This window comes from Rhineura floridana, chromosome 2, assembly GCF_030035675.1.
Source record: "Rhineura floridana isolate rRhiFlo1 chromosome 2, rRhiFlo1.hap2, whole genome shotgun sequence".
NCBI lineage: Eukaryota > Metazoa > Chordata > Lepidosauria > Squamata > Rhineuridae > Rhineura > Rhineura floridana.
Window position 1 is genome coordinate 202,546,666 of NC_084481.1, and position 26,541 is coordinate 202,573,206.

General features: G+C 40.4%; 1 long non-coding RNA gene across 5 annotated transcripts in view; it reads left to right on the top strand.

Moving 5' to 3' along the window:
- Positions 1–26,541, top strand: part of LOC133377581 (uncharacterized) — a 43,286-nt gene that overhangs the window by 2,759 nt on the left and 13,986 nt on the right. For 3 of the 5 annotated variants that reach the window (XR_009760751.1, XR_009760749.1, XR_009760752.1), the window contains exons 2-6: positions 3,232–3,333; positions 18,083–18,212; positions 18,708–18,808; positions 22,714–22,878; positions 24,930–25,061. This is a non-coding gene — a long non-coding RNA (uncharacterized LOC133377581). The remainder of the gene's footprint in view (positions 1–3,231; positions 3,334–18,082; positions 18,213–18,707; positions 18,809–22,713; positions 22,879–24,929; positions 25,062–26,541) is intronic. The other 2 variants (XR_009760750.1, XR_009760753.1) reach the window with 2 other exon arrangements.

Consider the following 26,541-nt stretch of genomic DNA (forward strand, 5'->3'; position numbering starts at 1 on the left):
AATAGGTGCCTTCATTATATTCTTTTTGACAATTGTTAAAAACATTTTTGTTTAGGGAAGCCTATCCAGGCATGTAGAAGCTATTATGTTTTATCTATTTTTAACTCATTGTTGGTTTTACCTGTCTTTAACTGTTTTTGCCAATAATTTTATTGTTTTAATTCTTTCTGTAAACTGCTTTCAGATTTTTTACAATAAAGTGGTATATAAATTTTGTAATTAGAATACATGAATAAATTTTGGAGTCAATGTGGCCCTTCGGTCTCTTTCCATTTTTCGGAACAAAGGAACCTGCCTTATACCTATTCAGGCCATTTGGTACCATCTAGCTCAGTACTGATGACATGGACTAGCATTGGCTCTCCAGGATTCCATGCAATAGTCTTTTCCAGAAATTGAATTATGGGCCTTTGCAAGCAAAGCATATGCCCTACCAATGAGCTACAACCCTTCCCCTGTTTTAAAAAAGTATCTTTTAAAATTGTTCTTTTCAATTCACTCTTGAATGCATGTCATACCTAGGACAGAATCACACCATTTATTTAAAGCACATTCAACACCCATTTGAAGCACATGAATCACACTACAGGATCCTGGGAACTGTAGTTTGTTAATGGTGGTGGGAACAATAGCTGTGAGGGGGAAACTACATTTCCCAGGATTCTTTAGGGGAAGTCATGTGCTTTAAATACAAGTTGGATGTGCTTTAAACTTATTGTGTGGATCTACTTAATAAACTTTGCCTGCATGTAAATCATTTTAATTAATTTTTTAAAATGGAAATGAGCTATAAAGTTTACTGGGTGACCATGGGCTACTCACCATCTCTCAGCCTCTCAGGAGGAAAACAACAGAGGAGAACCATGACCACCCCAAGGAAGAAGGGCACACTTAAAATGTAGAGGAAGTAATACTGTAGAACCATCTTGTGAAATCAGATACTTATCAGGACATAGTATGAAGAAATATTCATATAAGCATGACCATCAAATATGTTTATTATTCATGCAACCTGTAAAGATATTCACTGTGCAATCCTATGTTTGTTTGTTCAGAAGCAAGTCCCAATGTATTCAGTGGGGCTTACTCAGACAGGGAAGCATGCACAAAACTGCAACTTCAAGTGCTGCGGAACTTCACTCACACAACCCAAAATTCAGAATCATGTCACTTTAAGCTCTTTTGCAACTGTTTATACTCATTGGATTTTAAAGGGATCTATTTCTTATTGTGAGCTGCCTTGGTTTCCAGACTGCAACCCTACCTCTCAGGGTTGTTGGAAAGATTCCATATACATGCACACACTGGGGATGTAAAACTACATACAAACCATATATTAGTTTATTGTCAAAACCAGTTGGTAACTGCAGAACATTTAATAATAAAATCAGTATGTTTCCTACAAAATAAAAGCAGTGATACCTAAGTAAGCTCTGCCTAATTGCTTTAAAAATAGGATTGGGGAGGAGTAGAAGAAAGATTTACAACACATACACAATTCTTTACTATGTTCACTCATGTTCACCCATCAAGTTCTTTACTATGTTCACCCATCAATTTACAGCACAATCCTAACCATGTCTACTCAAAAGTAAGTCCTGTTGAATTCAATGGGGTTTACTCTGGGTATGTGGGATTAGTATTGCAGCTTTACTCCCAGAAAAGTAACTACTGGATTAAAGCTTCATATTGGGAAGGTTTTCAAAACAGTGCCCTCTTCAACATCCCAGGAAAATTTAAACTTGTTTGACTCCTGCACACAAGAGAGAAAAAGACAGAAACCTATATACTTACTCAATTTATGAGTTTCAGAAAAGCAGAAACAAAAACGTTTTCTGACTTGCAAAGGGCTGTAGTTACTGCCTTGTCAGTCACAATCCTAACTTTACTTATTGGCTACAAACCTGAAAGGGCGGGATTAGAGCAGCCAGCTACGAGCTCATTTAACTGAAGTGGGGGGGCTGACATTTTGGTGTATATCTCATGACCCAGATCACCTAAAAACTATTTAAAAAAAAAAAGAATGCTGAGAGTCTGGAGATTAAGGTGACTTACCTGGAGACCCAGAGAGCACCTCCAAAATCCAGAGTCTCTGGGCAAAAACCAGAGATCTGGCAACCCTACTTCAGAGTCTGACATTTTGATGTGAAATTAATTTCCAGTAACTTCTTTCTTGCTGATATGTATTCCTATTTTCTGTTTCTGCAGGCTAAGGCCACATAGAATGCATTTTATTAGTTGTAGTGTGCAAGATATGAATAAATAGCATATATTATAAAGATTATTCTGCTGTCTGAAGTCTGACTCCCAAATTTCTGATACCTCCCAAGAGTCAAGAATTCTTGAGTTGGGTCTCCTCTATCCTCTGCCTACGTTTGATGACTGCTGTTGATAGCCTCATCAGACAAGCACGCTCAGGTAGATTCAGGAAGACAGGGATTGGAGTCTCAATGATGTAGCGAAACTGTCAGTTCTGTTTGGGCTCCTCTTCAGGCAGCAAAATATTTCATGCCATTTGGGGGTGGTTCTTCATGTTCCTTGCCTCTTGACTCCTGCTTTTTCCTGTTCTAACCTGGGAGCATCATGGCTCCCAAGTCCTGGGATACCATTGACAGCTGCCTGTAATTTGGCCATGAATGTAGGGAATATTTGTGCCAGGGTCAGTGGCTATTCTTGGAATAAAATAGCCACAGGGCCAAGAAATAGACTCTGACTGTCTTGTGATTACAAAATTGTACTGAGACCTGACCAGACCAATGAACACTCATTCTCAGAAAAGCATCTGTGGTGTTCTTGCCTGTTGCTCTACAGCCATTGTGCAAACGGATGCTCTGCCAGGTCACACTCAGGGCTAGGAATGGAAGATGAATGGATTTTAAATGGATTAATACATGGAATTTGGTGGTTCTGACCACCTCTTGCATTGAGTGCCTACTTATATCAGAGCTGCTCTTGCACTGTCAGGTTGTTTTTTCTTTTTTTAAAAAAAGCTGACTAACTATATGCAAAATTATATATTAAATACATGTGTTGGACCTATAAAAGAGTCAAGCCCTGTGTGGTATTACATTTCTGCAGCTAAAACTATTTTTAGACAGTTATGTGTGTTATATGCATCTGTTTATGTGCTGCTTACTTTAGGGAACTGGACATGTCTATGTGCACAATATAAAATGTACGATATGCAAGAGTTGTTTGTGGAACTGGAAAAAAATAACTTTCTTGTTACAGAGATCAAGGAGCAAGACAGAAACTGGAAAAGCTCAACAACTCTGGAACTCCCTTCCCAGGGAGGTTAGACTGGCTTCTTCCTTGCTGTCCTTCCATCCCCAGGTGAAGACTTTTCTGTTCCAACAGGCTTTTGGGAACTGACTGCAAGGGCTATTAAATAGGGTGCTGTTTTTACTGATTTGTATTTTGTTTTTTCTTGCTATGTTTTAAACAGTTTTAATTTTATAGTTATTTTAATTACATCTTCATTATAACTTCTGTATGTTTTATTTATATGTTTTTAACTATATTTTTTAGTTTTTGTAAGCTGCTTTATGTCCCAGTTCTGGGGGAAAGGCAGGATATAAATGAAGAATAATAATAATGAACCAGTTTATGGTAGTTCCAAAAGTTTCTGGAATGTTGTGAGACTTTTAAAATACTTTCATATAATCTTTCTCTTTCCTTCCTCTCACAGGTCAAATTGTTCAAGCCTTTGGAACTAGCAATATTGAATATGTAGGACTTGTGCTCTGGCTTAAACTGTTTAGAAAAGTACGGTTCCAAAGCAAATGCTAAAAAAGAAGTCTATAAACTTTGCAGAAAAACTTAGCTCCAAGGCTAAACTTTTCACCAAGTTGAAGTCTACCTTTAAAGGTGATACTTCAAACAAAAAAATATTTCTGGAAACTTAGCAGATTTTCATTCTACAATTCCATAAAAGATTTGGCATCTTTATGAATAAAAACCTCTGGCAAAGTCCTCTTACAGCAATAAGGAATGGATGAGATGATGGTGTAATGAGTGGGTGGTTTTGAACTCTGAACTAGATAATATTTCTTGAAAGAAGATAACTTGGAAAGATTATCTCTATCCACCTACCCATAACAACAGAAGCCATGTTGCTGGCACTGCATATGAATATAATAACTCCCTGGCTGGTTTCTACATCCATAACTATATTTATTTTATTGCATTTATTGGAACTGTTTACTTGAAAAGTTGTGGGAAAGATCAAGAGAGTGAGAAGGACTAGCCTTAGCCTTCTCACACACTATTAAAAATGCGTAGATATCTTTAAAAGTTGTGCAGGGGGAAGGGAGAATTTCACCTTGTGGTTTTCCCCATTACAGTGTTGCAAGAAAACCTGCACTTGGCTGAATTTTCTCTTCTCTTAAAGATACAGAATCATTCTCAGGCCCTGAGCCTGCCAACCCTACACTTACACTTTAGATTATACATTGCACTTAAAATCTAAACTGAGCTTGATGCCTTGAATGGAAAGTCTACACTTTTTATAAGCTTCTTTTTTCACTCTAGTTAGTATGCTGTGGCCTTTATCAATGTAGATTAATTTTACCACCTTTCCTAAAAAGGATTTCCAGTGCCATTCTAACCATGTCTACTCAGAAATAAGTTCTATTTAATTCAATGGGGCTTCTGCCCAGGTAAACCAGGTAAGGCTGCAATCCAATACATAATATATGTCTACTCAGAAGTAAGTTCCATTGGATTCAATGGGACTTACTCCCAGGTAAGTGTGTATTGGATTGCAGCTTTATGTTCCTGGTTCAGGTTTAATACACCCAATCGGGCTTCCTTGCTAAAGCAGAACTGCAAGAACGGTAAGTTTTTACAAATTATCTCTTTTAGCATGCAGATCCTGAGCTGTAAATGTCTTCTGGATTAGCCCCCTGAGATTTAGATCCTAGCTTGTAATGCCTTTGTTCTGCCCTTGTTTCAGTTGAGGATTTAAACAATTAAGTAAATAGTAGGCATCTACCTTAGTGTCACACAGGTTTTCTGTTTTTAAGGTATTATGAATGTGGAATGATTGTAGGTGCTCCTTTGAGAAAGCAAGGAGCGCTGTATGTAATTTTGCCCTAGCTTAAGTTGTGGAGATAGTGGCAGAGGTGAGATGGCTGCTGCTACCCATAAATGCATAGCTGTATATTCTGCAGGTGAGATGGGTTGTCTCTGCTACCTTTTGGTCTGCCAGTAGTAATTAATGTTAGTCGTTTTAAGTTTTCATTGATGTTTAAGAAGATCTTATCTAATTGTTCTGTGCTGCTGTTGGGGAAATTCTTTATATACAAACAATAAGCAAAATATATTCTTTTATAAAGCTATAAAGGCTTATAAAGGTTTATAACATTTTAATAGTTTAGTTTAACATTTAATAAGTTTAGTAGCCAGCCAGAACCCTTTTCTTCTTGGAGCTGTCTTCCCTGACAGTGCTGGTTTGTTGGAACAGCTTGAACACTGTTAAATAACACTGAACATCCTTGTGCTCTCCAAGACGTAGGAAGGATTGTATTAGCTGGAATGCTTAGCTCACAGTGAAAATGTACTTTTATGTGAAGTACTGAACATTGCCAAATTCACCAGAACATGATGCAGAAAGTACAGTACCTATGCAATGCCTATGCAATACTGTAATGCCTATGTCATACTGATGTATAACCTCCTGATTGGTAGATGCTGAAGTCTTTGTCCTGAAATGTATAAAAACCCCTGGTAACAAGTGCCATGTGGCAGTTCTCCACTCACTCAGAGGAAGACTAGCCAAGAGTACGCTTGTCATCCAGTAAAGGCTACCTTTCTGCTGCAAGCCTGTGTTCTTCAATTTTACTCAAAGACCCCTAGTCCAACGAACTACAAAATTCCCCATCAATGCTGCAGCCAGTGTGATGGGGCTGCATCGCTTCCCTGACCTCCATCCAGCTGAGTCGCTGTAGCATACTAAGATGGAAAGGGCAAGGGGCAGCGAGGTTGGTGCATTGCAAATGTGCCAGTGGAGCCAATCCAGTGATGCATTTGCACTCTGCCAACCGCACCTCTGGTGCTGCCGCCACACCCTCCTCCTCTCCATCCCAGTATGTTGTAGCTACTCAGCTGAATGGAGGTAAGGTCAGCTCACCATCTCCACCACACTATCCGCTGCTGGTGGTATGTTTTACATTGTTGCAAACTGCTTAGATACTTCTTTGAAGTATGAATCAGTATCTAAATTAACTTAATAATAATAAGGGCTTGGCTCAGCTGCCTGCCTGTTCACCTTGATGCTTCGTTACCTGGGGTTCCCCTTCTGCTTGCAGAGCTAGCTGGGCTGCCATGTAAGCCTCTTACTACTTCTGCTATACTAAAGGAGAACTATGGGGCATTACTTTTCTTTCCCCATGTCATTTGAAAACATGGGAGGGGAAGGAAAACAGTTAGGCCAACTTATTGAATCAAACCAATGCCATTATTATTTTTAAAAAACTAGTTTTTCTGCATCTGATATTGTACAACTCAGTCAAGCAATGTGGCAGAGGAATCCAATATTAACTGACCTTCAGAAATTAGGACAGTCAATACCATCAGGAATAATGGAATGAAAGCTGCTGGCTTTTTCTTTTAGCATGGATTACTGTAAAAGCTCAGGCTGAATATTGAGTATATTGTTCCCAAATATCCTCAAAATTATCTTTTCAAGTTTGTAAAGCTGAATATTAACCAGGTATTCCTCAAGTTCTCACATACTTGCTTGATATTCTCCACAAATGTTTGAGAGCTATTCTGGACACCTAATAATACTGGAGTTCAACTTTAGATATTTGACAGTAATATTTGACCCTATTTGATAGTTTACATACAGTAATATTTCGTATTTGATAGTGTTGCAGCTAAAGAACTAGCTGTTAGTTCAAATTAATATATGAGATTCAGCCCCTATCTCTCCTTAATTCCATCTTGCTTTTGTTCTCTCTTTGCTTTGTATTTTTCCTGAAGCCTCCATCCCTTCACCTATCATTGGTTTTCCATTTTGATTTATTAATTTGTTTATATCCCTCCCTTCCTCCCAGTAGGAGCCCAGAGTGGCAATTTCTTATATTTTTCAATCCATTGTCTACTCTGAAACTTTCCTATTTATTTGTTTTTGAAGGTTGGCCTACAATATTAAACATTTAACACACCAGGCAGAGTGGCTTTCTGCCCCCAAAAGCTTGTGTGGCACGATAAATTTATAAGCCTTTCAAATGCTACCAGGCTGTTTGTAGTTTCTTCCACAACAGATGAAGGTGGCTATCCCTTTGGTATATTTGAGTGATGTTGATAGTTGGCATGTAATAGTATCTTTTTTAAAAAAACAATCTGACAGTATTTTATAAATAATATGCAATGGTATTTGACAGCTGTCATGAGAGCTGATATATAAAGCTTGCCAGAATCAAAATGATCAAGAGCTGCTGATGCATGTAAAGTATTCAGGGTTTCAGCTAAACATTTACTTGTGAATATTTGTTCTCAGATCTAGTAAAAAGGGTGAAAGACCACTGAGCACTTCCCTACTTATTCCCTAAGCATAGCAACTTCCTGTGTTTTATCACATAGGAATATACTCAAAAACAACATGCAACAGTTCACCTCTGTGCTTCACATACTCCAGTATCCTGTCCTCAGAATGTGTGACAAACCATTGACTGAGAAGAAAAAAGATTTGATTTGGATGAGCCTTCACCAATCTGCTGCCCTCCAGATGTTTTGGACTACAACTCTCATCTTCTTTCCCTGAGCACGGCCTGGGGCTAGTGGGAGTTGTAGTCTGAAGCATCTAGGTCAGCCTTTCCCAACCAGTGTGCCTCCAGATGTTGCTGGACCACAACTCCCATCAGCCTCAGCTAGCATTGCCAATGGTCAGGAAAGATGGGAATTGTGGTCCAACAACATCTGGAGGCACACTGCTTGGGAAAGGCTGATCTAGGGCATCCGGTTAACAATGGCTGTCTTAGAGTAGGGATTGGCAAATTTGTCAGTTTTGGTTTCTCCCCATTTCTCATTTTTCTTAAGTTCAGTTTTCTACATTTCCACAGCAGTTTGCAATTTTTAGTGCAAATTTCTCCTAACATACGATTTTAGTATGCAATTTTGCCTAATACACATTTTGGAAAAGCAATTTTCCCTAACATGATGCATTTTTGTGTATTATTTTTACTTAATATATGCATTTTTGTGCACACTTTACCCTAGTATATGCACTTTTACGTTCACATTCCTTGGCTGGAGAACTGCACTGCAAAATTTGGGGAAGTGCAAATTTCAAAGGATGGCAGTGTTTCAGTTTGTATATTGTTTCAGAAAGTGTGACTTACGTACGTTCATCTTTAAACGCAAACTGAATCAAATTTCTCCCCCATCCCTATCATAGAACAAGGAGTTTTAAAATAACCAGGACCCAGAGCAGGAAATTATATGATCTCCATTTTAAAACATCCCTTTCCCAATATCCCAGTAGTAACATGTAGAGGCAACAAAGTCCCAAGCTCTGTGCCAGTTTGAGGGATATGTTGCCAGTGACATTTTGCCTAAAATGCAGTTTGAAGTGACTTTGCCGGCTCCTCTGCAGCATTTCAATTACAGTGTTTTTATTAAAAAAATATGTTTTTATAAAGTGTCTGAAGTGTTTTTATAAAATTGGGTAGGGGTGCGGGGGGAAGTGATTCTGCACATTTCCAGATGTTCACCAGATTTCACCTAGAACAAAATGACATAAAACTGTTAATTTGGTTAATCTTTCTCAGGCAAACCATCTGAGGAAATCTAACGGAAACTTAAAGAATTATGATAATGCTAGCAAAATTTTCCAGTGGGATTTTTCTTTTCATGCATATCCCAGGGCCTCACATAGTCATGGTTAGGCTCAGTGGCAGTCTATCATGTAGCTACAGAGTGATCGCATATTACAGGATTTCAGCTTCAAATGCATTGTACCATAGCAAGCAGAATAAACGTCCATGCAGCCGCAAGATCTATTTGATGATTTGCAAAGCAATAATTCTGTTGTACTTGGTGCAGTCAATGGAGCTACTGTGTGGCAAGCCATCATATATCATTAGGCAGCTCCAAAGTCAGCAAGCAACCGGGACAGCATTAACATTACGTTAAAATTTGCTGTAAAGTACATTGCATGTTTTTGCTGGCAGAAGTAAAATGCTACTTCATATTTAATTAAAGCCGAGGCATCTTGAAAATGCAACAGCAGCACCTAGAATTGTTACATTCCTAGCTTTGGTTAATAGATTTCTTGAGAGGATTCTGATTTTTGCCCTATTTTCCCCCTCCCCCATTCCCTGAAGGTGGCAAGGAATACATTGGCTTCCGATACATTTCCTGGAACAATTTAATATTCTGATTATAGAGTCCTAATGTAGGAAAAGCACAATTCAAAAACTGGAAGAGTGATGAAGGATGCCTCCAGATAATTTGTTTGTTGGGCATCCAACCTAATTTGCTTGTAAAAAGCTTAAGTGGAGGTTAGACCATATCTGATCTTCTGATCTGCATTCATTCTGATCTGTTGGCAGGGTGCTTATATAGCATCCTGATTTGCTTGTGGGGTGTTTAAATGACTTTCCAATTTGGAGTTGGAAGGATCTGGAAATTTTGGTTCTCTTGGTTTCTCATTTTTGCACTCTTACATCCAGCAATTTGCAATTGAAATAAAAATCCTCATGAAAATTCTTCAGCACTTTAGTGCAAGTTTTTCCTAAAAGCCATTTTTGTATGGAGTTCTGACTCATCTACACATTTTTTCAAGCAATTTTTCCTAATACATTTTTGTATGTTATTTTCACTCATGCTTAATTTTTATGCACACTTTCTCCCAATCTATATGTTTTTGTAAACATTGTTTGATTGGAGGACTGCATTGCAAAATTCAGATAAGTGTGAATTTTGACAGTTGTGTTTCAGTTCACTTGTTTCAGAAAGTGCAGATTTGATAGGTTCAGCTTTAAATGTGAATTGAATTGAACTTTCCCCCATTCCTACTTCCCTTTCATCATTAATTCACCCCACACTTTTCAGTGCATTTCCTTGCCACTTTCTTAACTGGACAAGACAATTTTTTTAAAAAGTGGATTTGTTGCACTGGGGTGACAGAGCCATTTAATCCACTTTAATGTGCAACCTAAATTTCCAGTATGTGCTTCATAGAATCTTGGAGCTGGAAGAGGCCTATAAGACCATCAAGTCCAACCCCCTGCTTGATGCAGGAATCCAACTTAAAGCATACCCGATAGGTGGCTGTCCAACTCCTGAATGACTCCTGCACTGGAGAGCCCACCCATCACTAGGTAATTGGTTCCATTGTCGTACTGCTCTAACAGATAGGAAGTTTTTTCTGATGTTCAGCTGAAATTTGGCTTCCTGCAACTTGAGCCCATTATTCCATGTCCTGCACTCTGGGATGATTGAGAAGAGATCCTGGCCCTCCTCTGTGTGACAACCTTTCAAGTACTTGAAGGATGCGATCGTATCTCCCATAGACTTCTCTTCTCAAGGCTAAACATGCTCAGTCTCTCCTCATAGGGCTTTTTTTCCAGTCCCTTGATCATTGTTGTTGCCCTCCTCTGAACCCGTTCCAGTTTGTCTGCATCCTTCTGAAAGTTTGGTGTCCAGAATTGGACGTAGTACTCAAGATGAGTACTTCATCCTGCAAAATAGCAACAGTCTGGAAGCACCCAAAGTCACAACTGTAGTTAGAATACATTTTTTCTGCCTGTTTCTAAGGGCACCTTAGAATGTCAGTGAGTGAAGGATTGAGCTTACTTTATTGCTGCAAGGTCTGTATGTTCCATTAGACATTTCTCTACTCCCTGCAGCCTCACTCGCTGGTTGTGTTTCTTGATCTGTAAAAGCCCCGTAGGTGAACTTACTTCATGATGCTTTACCTGAGCTGTACTTGAATCATGGCAAGCTAAGGAGGCTGGCTGGGTGAATGCCTGGAATTGGTGTGCCTCCAGCTTTTGTTTTTAAAGGGAAGTCCTTCCTTGGTCACATCCACATTATACATTTCAAGTGCTCTTATTTTAACAGTGATAGCTTCCCCACCCAAAAAAGAATCCTGGGAACTGTAGTTTGTTCAGGATACTGGGAATTGTGGTTCTGTGAGGGGTCTCCTAACAACACTGTTGACAAACCACGGTTCCCAGGCTTTTTTTGACGGGGAGTGAAGCCATAACTGTAAAGTGGCATAAGAATCCTTTAAATATATAGGGTGGGTGTGACCCTTTTTCCTTTAAAAAAAATCCACAGTGATTTATTCAAACATAGTAAGACCACTTTAAGGAAACCAATGAACAGCTGACAGGGGCATGCTACCTTAAGCACCTCCTGAGCCCTTATATAGCAGCTCAATCACTAGGATTGATTGGAGGAGTACTTTTAGACCACATCTGCACTATATATTTAAAGCACCCTGATATCACTTTAACCGTCATGGCTTCCCTCAAAGAATGATGGGAAATATAGTTTGTTAAGGTTGCTGAGAGCTGCTAGAAGACCCTTCTTCCCCTCATAGAGCTACAATGCTAAGAGTGGATTGACAAATTTAGGGTTGCCAGGTTCTTGGCCTGAGACTGATTCTGTATCCTTAGGAAAAGAGAAAGTCAGCCAAGTGCAGGTGTTCTTGCAACTCTGTAATGGGAAAAACCACAAGGTGGAATTCTCCCTCCTCCCTCCACAACTTTTAAAGATACAGAAGACCTCTTGGTTGCCAGGCCCGGCCTCCAAGAGGTCTTCTGTATCTTTAAAAGTTGTGGAGGGGGGAATTCCACCTTGTGGTTTTTCCCATTACAGAGTTGCAAGAGCACCTGCACTTGGCTGACCTTCTCTTCTCCTAAAGCAGCCTTTCCCAACTAGTGGGCCACCAGATGTTGTTGTACCACAACTCCCATAAGCCTCAGCCAGCATTGCCAATGGTCAGGAAAGATGGGAATTGTGGTCCAACAACATCTGGTGGCCCACTAGTTGGGAAACGCTGTCCTAAAGATACAGGATCAGTCTCATGCCATGGACCTGGCAACCCTAATTCCTATGCCAAGGGAACTCTGGGAATTGTAGGTCTGTGAGGGAAAAAGAGGCCTCCTAACAAACCCCAGCACCCTACAGAAACTGTAGTTCCATGTGTTTTTGTCCATTTTTCCTAGATTCAAAGAAAGCTCGAAGTGACTACCTTAAATTATCCTGATTTTATCAAGATCTTGGTGCAACTCATGTGGTCTAGAGACTCAACCCAATGTGTTGTGTAATACACATGTATGAGGGGACACCATGCCGTTTCCTAACCTTCTCACTTCAGTGGCTGTTGGTGTTGGCAGTTGGCAGTAGAGAAACACACATCTTATACCCAGGAAGAGGTGGGAAAGACACAGAGCAATGGCAATTCCATGCATCATTCCACCCAAGGAAGTGATCATTCAAAACATGTAAGCGTTTAAGAGTTCCCAAGAAGCAGGGAACCTTTTTCAGCTTGAGAGCTGCATGCTCTTCTGGGCAATCTTCTGAGGGCCACATGCCAGAAGTGGGTGGAGCAATGAATGTAAATTACTTTTGTGCAGCAAGCTAATTTCTACACACTTGCATAGCCTTCTGTAGCCTCAGTTCATACAGGAAAGAGACATTGTCAGAATTCAAGGACGCATTCCAGCCAGGCAAAAACACTTGGGGTGCAAAGCAGGGACAGTGAGGGGGCATAGCCTAGGAATAGTTGCAAGGGCCAGACAGAGGAGCTGCATTTGATCCCCAAGTCTGAGGTTTGCCATCCCTGCATTAGACTTTTTAATATAAAATATCTTGTGATAATCAATTTTTTTTGCTACAGCTGAATGTTATGCAAATTGCATTAATTACATGCATGTAAATATGCAAATTTTCTGCAGTCCTCAGGCTCATGAAATATTTCTGATGTAGCCATCATTGCTAAATAAGCTGTCGGCTCCTGTACTTGATGGATAGCAACCAGAAAATGTGGTCTTTAATTAACTTTCCTCTGAAAATTATCTAGACCATTAAAACGTGCTGTGAGAAGGGTCTCTGATTTAGGAAATACTGTTGAAATGCATCAAGCAAATAAATATGTAACAGGAAAAATGCTTAGAAGATCATAAAACAGTTGAAAATACATTCTTATTAACTAATAACCATTTGCTGATGTTTAGTTAGAAACACACTGGGGAGTGGGATCCACATGCTTTTGTTTAGTTTCTGAATTTAGATCTTCTATGTGCTCTGTCAGTCTATAGTAAATGGTGAAATAAAGAAAAGGATCTAAATGCTGTTGCCCTAAGCAGGGAGAAAGAAAAAAAATTTGGATTGCATTTTTTTTCTAGTTATGCATGGAAAGATAAAGGGTAGGGCCGGCGCTAGAGGGTGGCCAGATTGGGCCCTGGCTGAGGGCCCCTGCAGCCCAGAGGGGCCCCTGAAGGGGCCCTCTTTAGGGTGGGAGGGTGGCACTCCCATTCCTGTAACCCAACCCTGCCGTGGATTGCAGAGAGGGAGCTCCCAGGCATCTTCCCAATATAGACTGTGTGGGCTTCAATAAGCCCACCCACATGCCCCACTTACCTCTCCCAACAGTGTAAATGTCATGGGTGCTGTGCGTGCATGCTTCCCATCACCCAAGATGGTAGTGGGGGCTTCCCTTAGGGGGTGCCACCCCTGCTGCCATCTTGGTTGATGATAGGCATGTGTGCTATATGTGCAGGTCATTCACACATGAGAGGTAGGTGAGGCACATGGGTGGGCTTATTAGCCCCATACCACCTGTAGGGGGCTGTTGTGCTATGGCACCACAGGCCCAGGGCAGACTGGTGCCCGTGGACCCAGTCATGACTGTCACCAGCCCTGATAATGTGAGGCAGGGCAGATACCAGACATGACTGGGCCCTTGGGCACCAGATTGCTTGGACCCACATTGCCATGCTCCCCAACACTCCCTCACAATGCAGGCAGTGTGAGCTTAAATAGGCCCACCTGCCCCACATACCTCCTGCATCACTGCATCTGTGAGCTAATGCACTTCGTGCATACACCTGCCATCACCCAAGATGGTGGCAGGGGCATCAACTCCTTAGCAACACCCCTGATGCCATCTTGAATGATGGCAGGCATGTGTGCACAGTGTACTAACACACTCACTTGGTGATGTGGGAGGTAGGTGGGGCAGGTGGGCCTATTTAAGCCCATGCCATCTGTTTGGGGTATGTTTCCTGGGAAGGTAGACCTCTCACTCCATGATCCACTGCAGCATCAGGTCGCTGGGCCCTGACCCCACCCTGGCATGGATCACAGAGCAGGAGCTCTAACTTCCCAGCCTATGGAGGGGCCCCAGGGGCTCTCAGCCAGTGCCTGACCAGGCCACCCACTAGCATTGGGCTTGACATGAGCTAAGGGCACCCAGCTAAGAACAACAAGGCAGACTATTCTTCAAATCACCTGATGTAGTCATAGGGTCCATTTCAAGTATTCTTTTTTCTTCCTACAAAGGTAGGATTTAAGGTGAAACAGAGTGGCATTATTTCTTAATGTAGATACAGTGTGGATTACCTGTGGCCCTCCAGATGTTGCTGGTCTGCAGGTGTCGTTATCCCTGACCATTAGCTCTTGGGGCCGATGAGAAGTTGGGAATCTAATAACAACTTGAGGACTACAGAATCAGCACTGCCTGGTGTAGGCAGGCGTTTTGCAAACAGTATTTGGGCTCAAACAAAGATCTATTGCTCCTCATCAAAACAAGGCAACACAGACTTGTTCAAGAGGTACGGATGATTTTTTCACAGCACGTCTGCACTTGATGCGTGGTGAGTCTCCTCATCACTTGGCAGGTTATTAAAAGACCAGCAGTTTACCAAATGGTTTACATGCATACTGTTTTAAGTAACCATAGTAAATGGTTGTCAATCCACCCATAGATACTTTCCCATTTGGACACAAGCTGTATTTTCATTAGCTTCATATCTCAGCTTGTTCACTGACTTTATCCTCCACTATACCCGATGTGTGCGTGTGTATACACACACATAACATTTTCAGTAGAACATAGAAACATAAGATGCTGCCTTATACTGAATCAAGCCATTGATCCACCTAGCACACTATTGTCTACATTGATTGGCAGTGGGGCTCCAGGATTTCAGATTGGGGCTGTCCCATGCCGGGGATTGAACCTGGGACCTTTTGCATGCAAAGCAGATGCTTTACCACTGAGTCATGACCCTTCCTTCTCAGGGGGATTTTGTGCCTGGGAGAGATCCCTCTATTATGCACATAACAATAACAGCAGCCTTTCTCTTAGCACTGATTAATGATGACAAGTAGCCTATATAATCAAACCTTAGTTCGGGGCATGTCTCTTTGAAGATGCAGTCTTCAGGGCCAGTATAATTAAAGCAGGGGTAGTCAATGTGGTGCCCTCCAGATGAGGGATGGGGGAGAAATTAGATTCAGTTAGCATTTAAAGACAATAGTCAAGAAATCAGAAGAACGCTACGACTGGAGAGGGCAGCTATGAGAGAACTAGATAAGGTACTCAAATGCAAAGACGTATCACTGAACACTAAAGTCAGGATCATTCAGACCATGGTATTTCCGATCTCTATGTATGGATGTGAAAGTTGGACAGTGAAAAAAAACGGATAGGAGAAAAATCAACTCTTGAAATGTGGTATTGGAGGAGAGCTTTGCGCATACCATGGACTGTGAAAAAGACAAATAGTTGGGTGTTAGAACAAATTAAACCAGAACTGTCACTAGAAGCTAAAATGATGAAACTGAGGTTATCATACTTTGGACACATCATGAGAAGACAGGATTCACTAGAAAATACAATAATGCTGGGGAAAACTGGAGTATAAAAAGAGGAAGACCAAACAAGAGATGGATTAATTCCATAAAGGAAGCCACAGTCATGAATTTACAAGATCTGAATGGGCTGGTTCGCGACAGATGCATTTGGAGGTCGCTGATTCGTACAGTCGCCATGAGTTGTAGTTGACTTGAAGGCACATAATAACAACAAGCATTTAAAGTTAATTTATCAAATTTGCACTTTCCAAAACAATATGCAAAGCAAAACAGCCTTCCTTCAAAATTTGCACTGATCTGAATTTTGTGATTCAACCAAAGAATGTTTACAGTTCTCCAACCAATGTTTACAAAAATGCATATATTGGGGGAAAGTGTGCACAAAGTGAATATACTGGTGAAAAATTACACACAAAAATGCATGCAAAATGCTGAAGGAATTTTATTTTTTTTTAAATCACAAATAACTGCAGAAATGTGGAGAACCTAATTTAAGATGAGAAAATTGAGAAACTAAGATAACCAAAATTGACAGATCATTCCATTCCTACTCTAGATGTTGCTGGACTCTAGCTCCCATTGGCCCCAGGCAGCATGTTCCGTGATCAGGAATTATGGGAATTTGAGTCCACCAACATCTGGAGTGCACCACATTGACAGCCCCTGAATTAGAGTATAAGATTGCGCTGTCTGAGAGTTTATGTGAAGTGGCAAAAATGATTTATTTTCACTGATAATATGATTTGCTACTCTATTGTTTACCCAACATCTTACCTGAATTCCACTTTCAGCTGACTGTAGGTGCAGACTCAGCCACAAGAATATAAGAAAAGCCTTGCTATATCAGATCAAAGTTCCTTCCAGTTCAGAGCTCTTCAATCTTGAGTCCCCAGATGTTGTTGGACTACAACTGCCATCATTCCCAGCCATCTTAGCCAATGGTCAGAGATAATGGAAGTTGCAGTTCACCGACATCTGGCTACCCAAGGTTGATCTAGTCCAGCATCCAGCTTCCCACAATTGACAAGCAGATGTCTCTAGGAAACCCACAAGCTGAACATGAAGACAATAACACTCTCCAGTTTTTGCTCCCCTGCAACTGGTAGTTGCCTCTGAACTTGGAGGTTTCATATCTCCATCATCATAATTAATAGGCATTGAAAGACTCATTCTCTGTGCATTCCTTTTCAAAACCAACCACGTAGTAGCCATTACCACAGCTGCTAGCAGGAAATTCCACAAATTATGCGTTGTGCAAAGTAGTATTTCCTTTTGTCTGCCCTGAATCAGTTGGCAATCAGTTCCATTGAAAGATCCTAAGTTCTACCATTATTTATTTGTTTGTTTGTTGTTATTTGATTTATATCCCGCCCTTCCTCTCAGCAGGAGCCCAGGACGGCAAATTATGAGAGAAAGAGAAAAACTTCTCTCTGCCCACTTTGTCCACCACATTATTAATATTTATAAACTTCTGCCATGTCCTCCTTACTCTTCAAACCCGCCAAAACACTTTAGTGTTTCCTCCTAGGAAAGATGCTCCAAAGTCCTGATAATTTTATTCAGGAGTAATCAACGTGGCGTCCTCCAGGTGTTGCTGAATTCCAACTCCCAACAGTCCCAGCCAGCATGGTCAGTGGCCAGGGGTGTTGGGAGTTGTACTTCCACAATACTTGGAGGGCACCACCAACCCACATGCAAGTTCCCTTTCTTATGTTACAAGAAGCTCCACCAGCCAGGTGTAGACATGACTGCACATCATTGACTAGGGTCAGAATGTCAATTCAGTTCACATTTCAAGCTGTATCTCTCAATTTGCACTTTCTGAAATAATGTGAGAACCGAAACAATGCCATCCTTCGAAATTCACACTTATTTGAATTTTGCAATGCAGTTCACCAACCAATGTTTACAAAAATGCATATATTAGGGGAAAGTGAGCATAACCATGAATATATGAGTGAAAACAACATGCAAAATATATACATTAGTCAAAACTGCCTCTAAAAATGTTTATTATGAGAAATTAGCACTAAAATCCTGGAGAATTTTCAGGATTTTTTTTAAAAAAAGGAAATTGCTGCAGAAATGTGAACTGAATTTAAGATTCAAAAAATGAGAAACTGAGAGAAACAAAATTGACAGATTTTTCCATCCCTATCACCAACTGGTGCCATTTCTTCATTGCCATCCAAAATCTCTTGTAGGCATTCACTTTATAATGTATTGTTTACTGTACCATCCACAGATACGGTTCCTGAAAGGAGGCATGAAGTAAATACACTGAAAAATGTAAGCAGGAAGATGGCTGTGACTAGGGAACGTGCCATGACCACTTTTTTCCCTCTCATGTGCAGCGCGCATTTGGCAAGCAAAAGGTCAGGAGCAAAAATATATATTTTTAAGAACACAAAGAGGAGTTTGTCTGGAACCTATGGTATCTTCAAGAGCACTGAGAACATAATTGATTTGCTACTGTATAAAATTGTGACTTTTGTCACTTTGTACTCTGGAAAAATAATTGGCCTTTCCCAGTTATCTAGTTACAAATCAGAGCCTGTCTGTTTCAGCCTGAAGACTTCTCCAGGCTTAAAAGATACATACAAAACATTAAATGGGGGCTCATGGAAAGATGCAGTAATATTAGTCCAATACATTTGCTAAGGAATATACGGGTTTCTGTATTCTTCAGGTAGACCAGCCATCCCAATCCAGTGCTCCACAAGTGTCATTGAAGTGGTCTGCAGCATGGCTGTGTATTTGTGGTTGAAGATGGGAGATGGCATATCTATCACATTGAATATTTATATTGATTTTGAATTGTAGTTTTATTACATCTTTTATTTTGTATATTGTATTTTAATATATTACAGTTTGAATTCTATGGAATTACACCTGCTACAACAGGCAGAAAAATCATTAAGTGGCCCACCAAGATCCTCAGCAATTTTCAAGTAGTCCATGAGGAGAAAAGGTTTGAGAACCCTTGGGATGGACTATTTCAGTAGAAGCCTTGTATGAGGAGAATGCCTACCTATTTGCATTTTCTTTTTTTTTTTTTTCAATAATTTTTATTCAGATTTTCATAAAACATACAAGACGAAATCATAAAACATTCAAAGACAAAAAACAAAATCAAAAATAGTTAAACAAAAAGAAAAAAAGAAAAAAAAAACAAAAATAAAAAATAAAGAGTAAAATATTGACTTCCCATTTGTCAAAGATCAAATCAGTTATAAGTCTATAATATATAACAATCCTGTCTCTTAAGTCATATTATAAAATCACTTTCCTCCAGTAGTTATCTTACTTAATCATCAAATCTCATAAACATTACTTTATTCTTTCCACAAAAAGTCAAAGAGAGGTTTCAATTCTTTAAGAAATATATCTATCAATTTTTTTTTCCAGATAAGCATATCGATTAATCCATCTCATTACTAATTATGATAATCTTATTGTCATAACCATAGTCAAAATAAACATTTCAATTAATCCATCACATCAGAATCTGTTAGGTTCAGTAATTTCAGTAGCCATTGTTCTATTATCCCTATTAGTTCCATTTTCCATCTTCCATCTTCAGTAGTCTTGTTAAGTCCAGTAATTTCAGTATCCAATCTTCCATTATCAGTATTCCATAATAATCATGCTGTCAAAGCCATAGTCATATAGTAAGAGTCTGATGGGAATTACCTCTATCCCAAATATTTTCTTGCCATCCATTCTGAATAGGTTGCTGAAATACTGCTGTAAAATCATATCTCTGTTCTTTTTTTCAAAATACACTGGGTCATCTCTTGAAAGTTTTTCCATTGTCACATGGCTGCAATTAATTCCATAGATTTTCTCTATATTGGGCTCCATCACATCATTCCAGTCCAGAAGATTATCCATGCCATTGATAACTTTATCTCTAGAATCTTCATTAATTTCTTCAGAGATAACATTGAGTTCCAAACAATAGATTTTATTTCTAAAGTCCATAGACTCCAAATCTTGTTCCTGTTCCACGTTTGTTCCAATCTCCGGGATCTCCTCTCTCACAGGGACCCCTGTTCCAGTCTCCAGGGTCTCCTCTCTCACAGGGACCCCTGTTCCAGTCTCCAGGGTCTCCTCTCTCACAAGGACCCCTATGTCTTTAATCTCCTGTGTCTCCAAACAATAGATTTTGTTTCTAAAGTCCATAGACTCCAAATCTTTTTCCTGTTCCACGTTTGTTCCAATCTCCGGGGTCTCCTCTCTCACAGGGACCCCTTCCAGGGTCACCTCTCTCACAGGGACCCCTATATCTTTAATCTCCTGCTTCATTTTACTCAATTCAATTTTCAGCTCCTTACAACCCTGTCGCAGGTTTTGTTTCGTTATCTCAATCTCATCCATTATTTTCTGAAACATAGTTATTTCCAGATTCTCAGCCACTTTCTTAATTGCCATTTTAAAAGAAAAATATAGGAAAACCACTTCTTATTTCAGCAACAATTGGGTTAATACTCCAAACTTGGTGACATCACAGTATAAACAGAGCAGACAGCCTTATCTCTCCATGCTTAAGTAAACAAAATGCAGTTCCCAGGATCGAAACAATTAATGGCGGTCGTCAGGAAACAGATTCGTCAAAATAAAATAGACCAAAAAGAGAGTAGTCTCAGACAATATAATATTCTTCAAAATAAAAATCTGGAATAGAAATCCCTCTTCTGTGTATATCTTTAGAATGCAAATCCAGGACAGCTTTTTGCAACAAAAACAGAGATAAGCTATTAATTAGTGAGTAGCAGAGAGAAGTTATGGCTCCCCAGTGAGATGTCAAAAACCGATCAATCTGGCAAATCTCTTTTAAACAGCAACAATTTAAGTCAAGTAAAAGAAAAATATAGAAAGAAGGGTGCTTGCCTGTTAGTGCGTTCTCTCTTAGAAGATAAGATGAACGTTCGCTTTATCAGATAGAGCTTGTTGTTGAAAATCCGTCCCACCTTCGTCGGCTGGACCTCGTCCCATAAATTAATGAGATCTGGTCGTCCCAACAAAAATAGGCTTTGAGGTTAATCTCTTCGTTTCTCCCTACCCGGGAGAAGTTTAATCAGTCAAAAAAAAAAAAAAAACTGACTGATATATCTGAATAAGCTTCTTTTGAGGCAGGAGCCCATCTCAAAAGCAGGCACAGGCTAAGTCACCCTTCCCGGAAGTCCCCCTATTTGCATTTTCTATCACTTTAACATTATGGGTAGGCCCAAATTAAGGTTGGTTTATGGAATGCCAAGCTTTCTCAGTCTTTTTATTATACAGCCACAAGAGTGGCTGTATACTACAGCCCGCATGGATTTTTTGCATTCTGGAATATTAAATTGAAAAATCCCCCTCATGCCATTCTGATGCTTCCCATAAGCTCATTTTAAAACAAAACATTACAAAACATATAGTCCTGAACTCAGACACACTTTTTTAACAACCTTTTAAATTTCAATGGCAGTACACAAAACAGAGAGAATCAAGAGTGTGAACTGTAAAAAGAGAGAGAGAAAAACCAGACTCCTTTTGGACTTTTTTTCTGTCAGAATTCTCATAATTTGTTGAAATTAATTAAAAATCATCTATGTTCACAGAGTACTTGTAATCCTATTACTGACCTTGTCCCATACTCTGACCTTCATCTTCTTCATGTTACCAAATTCTTCCAAGCTACACAGGAAGTGGATTGGACTGTGAAAGACCAACCCAAATTGTGTTTGCATTTTGACAAATTTGTAAGGCAATACAATATCTCAGAGAGGAAGCCGGGTCTCCTGCTTCCCTGGTGCATTCACTATAGCTGCCCAATTTCCCTGCTTTTTAAGTTTGATAGAAATATCTGTTGGCTACAGGTACATTCTTAAACCATAAGGATTTTTGCCTATTCGCCTTGGGTGCCCCTACTAGGAGTCTAGCCTCTTGGTCTAGACTCCTGATGGCATTACTCTCAGCTTCTTCAACATTCCCAAACCCCCTCACCATATATACAGATATATATATCTGAAGTGAAACCTAAAATAGAGGTGGCCAAAGGTCTGTTGTTTTTTTCTAACTGTCCTTGGCAAATTAAAAGCACTTCTTCCCCCGTGTCCTATTGTATGCTGAAAAGCATAATGACACATTCAGTGATCAGGAGCTGATCTGGATGCTATTTTCTTATTTTCCATTTTAGAAGCATAACTTTCATATGATTGTGTTCCACATTAGTGATCCACGTTAGTTAACAAGAACTAAATACCATACCTGGTTTCCTGGGCCCCAAAATAGAATATAATCCCTCTTTTATTCACGAGCATGCACTAGAAAACTCTCCAAGAGTTTTGCATATGTAAAGCAGATGTCTCTGGAATTTTAGCAGCCCTGGTGGTTGCATATTTTGCCTCTATGGTGGGGTGGAGCCTGCTACCAGGTGACAGACAGGCTTCTGTAACTTCCTGTGGAGGAAGGCCTAAAGACAAAATGTCTATCCTTTTTAAAAATCCAATGTACCTGGCACAATATTCTACCTTCCCCATTACACAGCAAACTACCTTATATTACAAGCTTCTCCATGCACACAGACATGAATTCTCTAGCGAGGCTTACCCAGTGTGGCAGAGCCACAGAAATTGCCTTCCAGCAATGACATTGCTGCCTCTCACTGTGAGGGGAAGAGGCAAGACAACAGTGAGGTCAAGGCTATGTGGGTACACTAGCAGGACAGCCACCAACCACACCACTGCCTTGCCCCTTCTCATAAGTAACAGCTATGCCTCTGCCAGGAGGCTATTGCTGTGGCTCTGCCCCACATAGCAAGCCACTCCTGTCTCTGATGGTCCTCACAGAAGCAGACTAGATATACTTTTCATCTTTTATTTCCACCTTTAGGTTTTATGAAAGATGCCAGTGGGCCATCTCTGTCTTTGTATGCGTTGGATGTGTCATGACCCATCTCTCAAAACTCTCCCTCCCCCAATAAATTTGCTCATGCCAGTGCCTGTTTGTGTATTACAGTAGACATCTCTGTATACATTACTGCTGCCTGGAGCTAAGGTAAACTGAGAAGTAATGGCAAACTTAAGTTGGGGTGTCACCTCTTTGGGGTGTGATGAGGGCAATCACCCATGGGTGATTGGGTATGGATGGGTTTCTTTCTAGTTGAGAGACTGGAGCAGCCAGGGGATGGCAATGCAAATTACCTGATTTCCAAGTGAGAGGTGGAATGCTGGAGAACTGCATCTGTGATGAGAGCACGAATGCAGCTCTGATGTGTGAACATAAGAAGAGCCTGTTGGATTAGGCCAAAGGCCCATCTAGTTCAGCATCCTGTTCTCACAGTAGCCAACCAGGTGCCCATCAGAACATGACAAGCAGAACCTCAGTGCAGCAGTACTCTTCCTACTTGTGATTCCCAGCAACTGGTATTCAGATGCATACTGCCTGTGACAATGGAGGTAGAATATTGCCATCTTGGCTAGTGATTGGTGGATATTTGCTAATGTTTCTGTTTTATTTTATTCAGATTTTAAGGCCATCGAGTCCAATCCCCTGCTCAATGCAGGAATCCGACTTAAAGTATACCCAACAGATAGCTGCCCAGCTCCTCCTAAATGCGCTTCATAGAATCATAGAATCTTGGAGCTGGAAGGGGCCTATAAGGCCATCAAGCCCAACCCCCTGCTTGATGCAGGAATCCAGCTTAAAGCATACCCAATAGGTGGCTGACCAGCTCCTCCTGAATGCCTCCAGTGTTGGAGAGCCCACCATCTCCCTAGGTCATTGGTTCCATTGTCGTACTGCTCTAATAGTTGGGAAGTTTTTCCTGATGTTCAGCCAAAATCTGGCTTCCTGTAACTTGAACCCATTATTCCATGTCCTGCACTCTGGGATGATTGAGAAGAGATCCTGGTCCTCCTCTGTGTGGCAACCTTGTAGTTCAAGAGTACTATATCCCTTTAGTCTTCTCTTGTCAAGGCTAAACAACATATCATCATCATCATCATTTATTACCTGCCCTTCATCCAAAGGTCCCAGGGCGGACTACAACTATTTTAAAATATGACATTAAAAACAATTTAAAAACAATTTATAATCCCAAAATAGGGTGGATCCTAAAAAAATACATGTCTGAGGTATCAAAGGTCAGGGTAAAGAGTTGCCCAGTTCTTTCAGTCTCTCCTCATAGGGCTTTGTTTCCAGTCCCTTAATCATCCTCATTGCCCTCCTCTGAACCTGTTGATTTATTGTATTAATATGCTGTTTTCCACTCTGGGGGCCTTGGGACCAAAAAGCAGTATATAAAAAACCATAATGCAATCTAAGCTAACAGGATGACCATGTTCTCATGGCAGATCAACCATCTCCACACTTCCCTACCCTGTTTTCTTAAGTTTTCAGTTGTAAATCTGTGAGTGGGATCCAGTTGTTTTTATATTTTTCCAGAGCCTAATTTCTTTTTAGGTGCTTGCTAAATCACAACTATTGTTATTAATTATAGATGTCAACAGAAAATTAACTAAAGCATAATTGTGTTTTTAGAATATTTGGTAAAGCATCAGGCCATTTCATTCAGTTCCAATCACTATCTCATGTCTTCATCTTGAACACCAAATGATTTTTGTAACAAGTGGATACCACAAAGGGCTCTAAAGAGAGACTGACTCAGCAAACTCTCTTGAGGGATCATGAACTCATTGTTGAAGGGGGAAAAAAAACATGAATCTTCTTTTCAGCAGCAATAAAATCTTTTCATTCAGACACCCAAAGGAGACAACAAGAAAAACTGGCAGGTTTAATTTTATTAGGAAACTCCTCAGTAAATCTGACAGCTGCTGTTATGTGAAGCACCTCTGTACCTTTCTCTTCGACTTGCACTGAGCCTCAATGAAGTTTGCATTGCCAGAGGGGGATGAGGCTTGATATAAATATAGATGATGGCCTAGAAACATAAAGTTTTGCAAATGAAAGTCACACAAAGTAACTAGCTTGTTGCCAGCTCTCTCTGTTATCTGAATATCCTAACTCTACATATACTTGACTTATGATGAATATTTCATTCACAGTTGGTGTCATTTATTTATTTATTTATTTATTTTTCAACTCAGATTCTGGCAGAGCAATCGAACCCCCAAAACCACCACCATGTTGTGCTAGTGGTGATGATGGAATGAGGGCAGATATCCCTCCGCTCAGCTCTTCCAGCTAAACTGGCCTCCTGCCAGCCACCTAATGGGCAGGTAAGCAGGCAGCCTGTTAGAAGAATTCCTTTTGGCCAGAGCCACTAAAAAAAACCATGAAATGGGGTGTGTCAAGAACAGAGAGGGGGTGGGACCAAGCTGGCCATGGATCCCATGGATCCCAAGCCAGTGTCACTACCATGGTGTGACGGCATGAGTCTGATCTGCTCCCTGTTGCTGCACCAGCTCCAGGCAGCTGTAGCAATCTTACTCGGTGGAGACTGGTGGCTCCAATGTCAGTGGGACAGTGAATGTGGTCTGGGTTTTAGTCTGAACTTTCAGGGAACTTCCAAGATGTTGAAAATGGATTCACTGCACCACTGACATCTGAGCTACCAGTCTCCACTGATCTTACTGCCCCTCCCACCTTCCATTCTAGCTGCCATGATTGTCAGGGCTACAGATGTGTCAGTGGCCCTGATGTTCTGTAAAGCCCTGGCAGCATGTGTGCATGTGTGTCTATGGGAACGAAGTTAGGATAGAAGCCTAAGATCTGTAGATGGAAGATTTTGGTTATCAGAAGTTGCTAGGGAAAGGAGCTGCTGTTTCACCTGTCATGGTAATCTTTGAGGGTGGTATTTGATGCTAACCCTACTCAGAATAGACCCACTGAAGTTAATAGATGTAACTAATTTAGGTTCACTCATTTCATTGGGTCTACACTTAGTATGACTTAGCTGAATACAACCCTGAGCCATTGCTAAGCTAAGTATACCTAAATGGAAGACTAACTGGGAACTTTGTATAAACCAGGAATAGCCAATGTAGTGCCCTCCACATGTTGAACAACAACTTCTTCCCTGCCTATTAGTTATGTCTGCTGTGTCTTATGGAAGTTGAAATCTGACAAAATCTGGGAGGGCACTAAATTGGCTATCCTTGGCATAAGTTATTCTGAACTTGAAGGTAACACACATATATTTAAAATGGCTTAACCCTGGATAAATTGAAAATAATCATAAAGACATTGATGCCATTCATAGCAAAAGTGAGACAGAAAACTCTATTGAATAAAGCACTTTAACAACTTAAATCCCCTGATGAAAGCCCTTGTGTAGGGCTGAAACGCGTTGGGTATTTGATTTGAAAGAAATTTATTCTCTTTTATAGAAATCAAAAAAATCTACATAATTTGGAATTTCCCTCTTTTGACATTCTGGGGTTCTCCCCCCCCCTTTTTTTTCTTATTAACCCTGGATAGCCAAGTCTTAGGAGACCTCCTTAAAACTGCATATAACCCACTGTTTGAGAGAAACACAGTTCAAGATACATTGTTGTAACACAGGGATGGGGAACCTCTAGCCCTCCAGCTATTATTGGACTCCAACTCCCATGAACTCCAGCCAGCTTGGCCAATGGCCAAGGATTATGGTAGCTGTAGTCCAGCAATATCTGGAGGACAACTGGTTCCCCATCCCTGTTCTAATGCTTTAATCTGACCCAGCCACCACTAACTTTAAGCTGAATAGTGTCTAATTGT